Here is a 6,000-nt window from a genome sequence, read left to right as displayed (position 1 = left end):
TGTTTATTTGTTTGTTTGTTGTTTTGTTTTGTTTTGTTTTGTTTTAGTTTTTTCAGATATCTTCAGGGTCATCTAATTCCTGTCCTACATCCACCAGGGATGCTGTAGTAGTGAACAATTCTTTCTCCTTCAGGGGGAGCGATTGTACTGTTAACCAGCTCTTTTGGTCCCTTCCGCAATGGAATACTATAGTTAATAGCCTTTCCTTGATAGAAAAAGGACTACAGCTCCCTCAGTCAGCCCTCTTAGCCAGCTTTTGTTTGTGTTGCTGTTCAGAGGTGTCTGACTCTCCATGACCCTGAAGACCATATTGTCCATGGAGTTTTCTTGGCAAAGACACTGGAATAGTTGGCCATTTCCTTCTCCAATGGATTAAGGCAAACTGAGGTTAAGTGACTTGCCCAGGGTCACACAGCAGATTTGAACTCAGGCCTTCCTAACTCAAGGTATCTAGCTGCCTCCTGTTAGCCAAATACCTCCTTGAAGTTGTTCATCAGAGAACAATTTTTTCTCATGTCAGACAAAGAAAGAACCAAATGCAGCATCTTAAATATAGTAACAAAAGATATATCTACTCAAGTTAAAGAATTGCTTGTAGGCAGATGCAACAGAATCAAATGCAATTGAAAAAATGTGGTTGTTTTTTTTTTCTAATTCACAAATGGCAAAGTTTAGTGGAAAAGAAGCTGAACTCAGAGTTCAGAGACCTGGGTTCAAGTCCTGTTCATCTAAAAAATGAACTGAAGAAGGAAATGACAAACTACTCCAGTATCTTTGCCAAGAAATCCCCAAAACAGGATCACGGAGAGTTAGGCACAACTGAAATGACTGAACCACAACAACAAATCATTCATTACAATTATTATTTGAGATGCAACATGCAAAACAATTTAATTATTTAAAATAGTTCTATAAGATGTATTCTACTCACTAGCAATCTCATAAAAATCAAAACAAGCTAGAAACTTTAGAAAAAGAATTTGAGTACTAGAACTGACATGGGCAACACGGATTTTACAAGCTGCTACTTCTCTATGGTGGGCATATCCTGAATTATATATGCATTTTTTTGCATTTTTCTTATTCTGACTTGGCATAGAGATTAGCCAGCATTCTCTTGTGCAAGACTTTGCTTTAATGATTGAAATTATTGAAAAATTTTCATTGTTTTTGATTAATTTGCCGTCAAGATCAACCAACATTCAAAAAGTCTCAAAACTAATCAAATGCACCGCAAGAGCTTTGGAAAATTTAAATATTGGCACTTTAAAGCGTGAATCTCGATTTGAAGATTCAATGAAGTTAGATAAGTCTCAAGTTATTCCATTTAATAAAAATAATAAATCTAATGCTTTCTATGAATATGTTATTAGAAAATAGAACACACAAACGTATATCTTCTATTGGACAGCAGCAAAGATGAAAGCATTTTAAATTATTTTGATTTATTCCTTAGGAAGAACTACCTTCACCATGGATAGTTGGTAAGAAAAAATCATCATATTATTTAAATGAAATTTTAAAACATGAAACTGATTTGAACTTTGACTGTATAAAAAAGTAAGAAGATTACAATCCTATGGAAATCAGGTATGCTGAAGCTGAAAGAAGTTTCTATTTAATGAATATAACTTGTATGATGGTGAGAAACAGTTTAACACTCAGCTGCATCATATCTAATGGCAATAAGTTTATTGGGAAAGGAGGAGATTGAGATGCAACTTGATTTGCCAAATCATGACTGAATTGAAACCATGGTCTGGAACAGAGTTTAGCAAATCTCAGTGAAAACATTCTGTGAGAATCCATTGGCTATATGGAATTTACAATGAAGAACTTGATATATTTTGTTATTATTTATAAATTGTATGCTATATATCCTTTATATCAGTAAAATTTGTAATAAACTCAAGGATGTATGTATGTGTGTAGGTAAACATATAAATACCCCCCACATATGTATATACATATGTATCTATATGTATGTATGTATACATATGTGTGTGTATTTGCGACCTGCTTTTTAAATATTTACCACTGAACCACTGATTATGGATGATAAAACTGAGGCACAGAAAGTTGCAGTGACTTGTTCATTGGTAGTAAACAGGTAGTTAATAGCTCAACTAGCATTCAAACCCAGATCCTCTGACTCAAAAATTCAGGACTCTTTTCACTACAATAGTATGTACATAAATAAGAGAATCATTGAATTAAATTGAGCTACAAAGGTCTCAGAAGTTATCTAGTCCAACTCACACCTAAGCAAGAATAACCTCTATAACAACCTTGAAAAGTTTTGAAATTGAACCTGTGGGTCATATCACATTTAGTCATAACTGTAGACATTGCCATTGTCATCTCAAACCTTGGCCATTTCTCCCTGCCCCTGCCCCCATTAGAAGACTTATCCCTCCTGAGCATCTGTCCTTGATTGGTGTTTTCTTGATTGGTGAATCAGAGAAAATAAACCCCTCTAATTTTCTTGATTGGTGAATCAGAGAAAATAAACCCCTCTAATCCTCTCTCTCTAGTCACCTCTAGACCAGACCAGACCAGACCATCCTTCACTTCCCATCCAACCATATACCTGGGTCATCTTTCTACCCCATGCTTCCCCATACAATACCTAATTTCCCCACTTACTCACCCACCCAATTTCTGCCTTTGACAGAAGACATCTTCCTCCTGAGGTCATTGGTCTTCTTCAAGAATGAAGGACAAACAACAATAAGAATCTGCTTTTAAAACTAGAATGAAACCAGTATTATCATTGTTTCTGGAAAGGATGCAACAATTGACTCCACAACACATGACCTCACCTATCTGACTTAAAAAAAAATTGAGGTTATCACAATGAACAAACATTTGCTAAGTGTTTACTATGGATCAGGCACATAAAACATGCTAGGGATACAAAGAAAAGTGAAAAGCACAGTACCTCCTGAAAGAATTCAGATTCTAATGATGGAGACAATTGCGAAAAACTGGACATACAAGATATATGTTATATAAAAGGGTGGTGAGCTCTGAGGGAAGGCACTAACAGCAGGGAAAGGGGGAGAGGGAGTTGGAAAGGCCTTCTGCAAAGGTGGGATGACAGTCTTATCCAGCTTTCTGCTTGCTGGATGGACATCTTTGCCTGGATAGCCTACTGATACCTCAAACTCAACACTGTTGGTGTCTGTAAATGCTGGTAGAGTCCCTGTTCCTGGCAGCAGGGAAAAGCTTTTGCACTAAGGCAAACATAAGCAACAAGATGGATTCTTGGCTGGTGTTCCCAAGAGTCATTGGTGATACAAGCTAATTCTTAATAGATGGAAGGAAAGTGCATGATACTGTAATTATAGTCATTGCAAAGAAAAGTAGAGTGAATGAGAAGGCTAAAGGACAATAGTCAAGTTGAGTCATCAAGCATTTATTAGGCACTTACTGCATACCAGGACCCTGGGCTAAGTGTGGAAGACACAAAGAAAGACACTTCCTCTCCCCACCCTGTACAAAGCCCTTGCTGTCCAGGAGCTCAAGAAGAGACACAATACACAAACAAGACATGTATAAGATAATCCTGTAATAATAAACAAAGATGGTAGAGGGGTTAAAAAGAAAAGTCAGCGTGGAGTGTATGAGGTCATACTGAACGTCCTCTTGGTTTGTGTGGTAGTATATGTTAATGCTAAGGGAATCCGTGTGAATTCAGGCAGGGATAGCAATAGTAGTGTTTGTGTAAGATCTAATGTGAGGAGAGTATGAGTAGAGGAAGGTTTGTCCTTCAACAAGCATTTCTTAAAAGTTTACTAGGCACTGTGCTAAGGGGTAGGGATGCAAAGAAAGGCAAAAACATGATCCCAGCTTTCAAAGGCCTTATATTCGAATGGTTAGATATAAAAAAAGAGAACAAGCCTTGTGTATATGCAAGATATATATAGTGTAAATCAAAGAGTTTCTCAGAGGGCAAGCAGAGATGGGAATGGACTCACAAAAGCAGAAGGTTGGATATGATATGAGTTTTGAAGGAAACTGGGGAAGCAAGGGGTCAGAGATGGGGGCTCAGCCAGTGTAAAGACACAGAGCTGGACATGGAATGTTGTGATCTGGAAACAGAAAGGAGATTGTAGCTGGATTGAAGAATCCAAGGAGAGGATCAAAGGGTAAGGATTGGGAAAGTATGAGGAGCTTCATTGACCCATACATAGCTGATGGCAATATGGGGAGCAGTGATGAGATTCATTATACTTGACCTTGTACCACTTATCCAAATCAGTGAATTTATGTCTTTACCAGGGATTAAAGTGTGTCCAGGAAGACAGTGAAGGTTTCAGGGTGAGGGACAAAAGGTTACCTAGAGCCCAGAGTATGAATGAGCGCATGAGTTCATAGACTTCCTAACCCCAGTCACCTTTGGGACCAAACAGTGGGGAGTTTAGGGTAACAACTACATGAATTTAAAAGGCTTATTTTTGAGCTCTTGGAAGAGACAATTTGCCATATAGTCCATTTTTTGATACCCTGTCAACAACTGAGAAATCCAACAAGGCATATGATCTTTCCTTGGATGGATGAATGATAATAGACTCTGGAAAGTAACCAGAACTACTTGATTCTCTCTCTCCCTCCCTCTCTCCCTCTTTTTGTCTCTCTCTGTCCCCCCCCCTTTCCCTCTCACCCCTTTCTCTTCTCCCTTTTCCTCTCCTCTTCTCCCTCCCTATTGGTGAAGGGACTTCCCAATGAGTAAACTCCCTTTACTTCTTTTATTTAGTATTTTTCCCCAGTTACATGTAAAAACAATTTTTAACATTTGTCTTTTTTTTTAAACTTTGAGTTCCAAACTCTCTCCCTTCCCCGCCCCCTCCCCCATTGAGAAGGCAAGCAATTCCATATAGGTTATACACATGTAGTCATGTAAAACATTTCCATAATAGTCATGTTTAAACTCCCTTTATTAATACAGATCAGAAACTACTCTGCAGTTTATAGTTTTAGTTATCTGGTGGCCATGAGAAATTAAGAGGTTTCTTCACATTCATGTAGCTAGTACATTCACAGGTGGAACTTGAACCCAGATTTTCCTGATTCCCAGGCCCACATTCTATCTAATTTCCTCTCTCCCCTTTTATTTGCTTCTCTTTTCTCTGCTAAGTGGGGGGAAAAAAATCTCTGGATTGTGTAAATTGAAACAAAAATGGCTAATAGGGAGTTAAAACCAAGGCTGAGTATAAGGATAAGAGATCATATAGCTGACCTTGATGAGTTCTGGTCATCAGACCCTGACAAATTATATTCCAGGTACTAAAAGAACCAGCAGATGTGATTGTTAAGCAACTATCAGTGATCTGTGAAAGATGGTGGCTAACAGGAGAAACCATTCGAACTCTTCCTCAGTCTGGAAAGCTGCTTTCAATACCACCCTTAACTCTTGTGACTTTTCACTACCCAAAATATCTATATATTTTTTTGTGGGGCAAGATGGGAGTAGGAAGAATACATACATACATATACATATGTGTGTATATGTATATATATGTATATGTATATGTGTGTTGAGCTAACCACTATCTCATTTGATCCTCATAACAACTTTTGAAAATAGGTGCCCATTATTATCCCCATTTGACAGATGAGAAAACTAAGTAAATAGAGGTTAAGTGACTTGCTCAGGGTCACACAGCTACTGAGTGAGGCTGAACTGACTACGGGGCAGTGGCTTCATCCACTTCTCCATTTAGCAGTTTTATGAGAGAGTGGAACGAATACTGAACTTAAAAGAGTTGGATCTAACACTTAGGTCATTGTGATCCTAAGCAAATTCTTTAACTCTCATAGCCTCAGTTTCCTCATCTGTAAAATATGGAGTAATGAAATTTGCAATACAAAACCCACAGCAAATGTTTTGCAAATTTTAGAACACTACATAAATATGAGAAATTGTTATCTTTGTAGGGTTGCTTCTTGTCTCAGAACAAGAGGTGCCTCTCCTTTTGAAGGCTAACCGACCCCCCG

Source organism: Notamacropus eugenii, chromosome 1 (genome assembly GCF_028372415.1).
Source record: "Notamacropus eugenii isolate mMacEug1 chromosome 1, mMacEug1.pri_v2, whole genome shotgun sequence".
NCBI lineage: Eukaryota > Metazoa > Chordata > Mammalia > Diprotodontia > Macropodidae > Notamacropus > Notamacropus eugenii.
The sequence above is the reverse complement of the archived record's forward strand: the minus strand, read 5'-3'. Positions refer to the sequence as shown.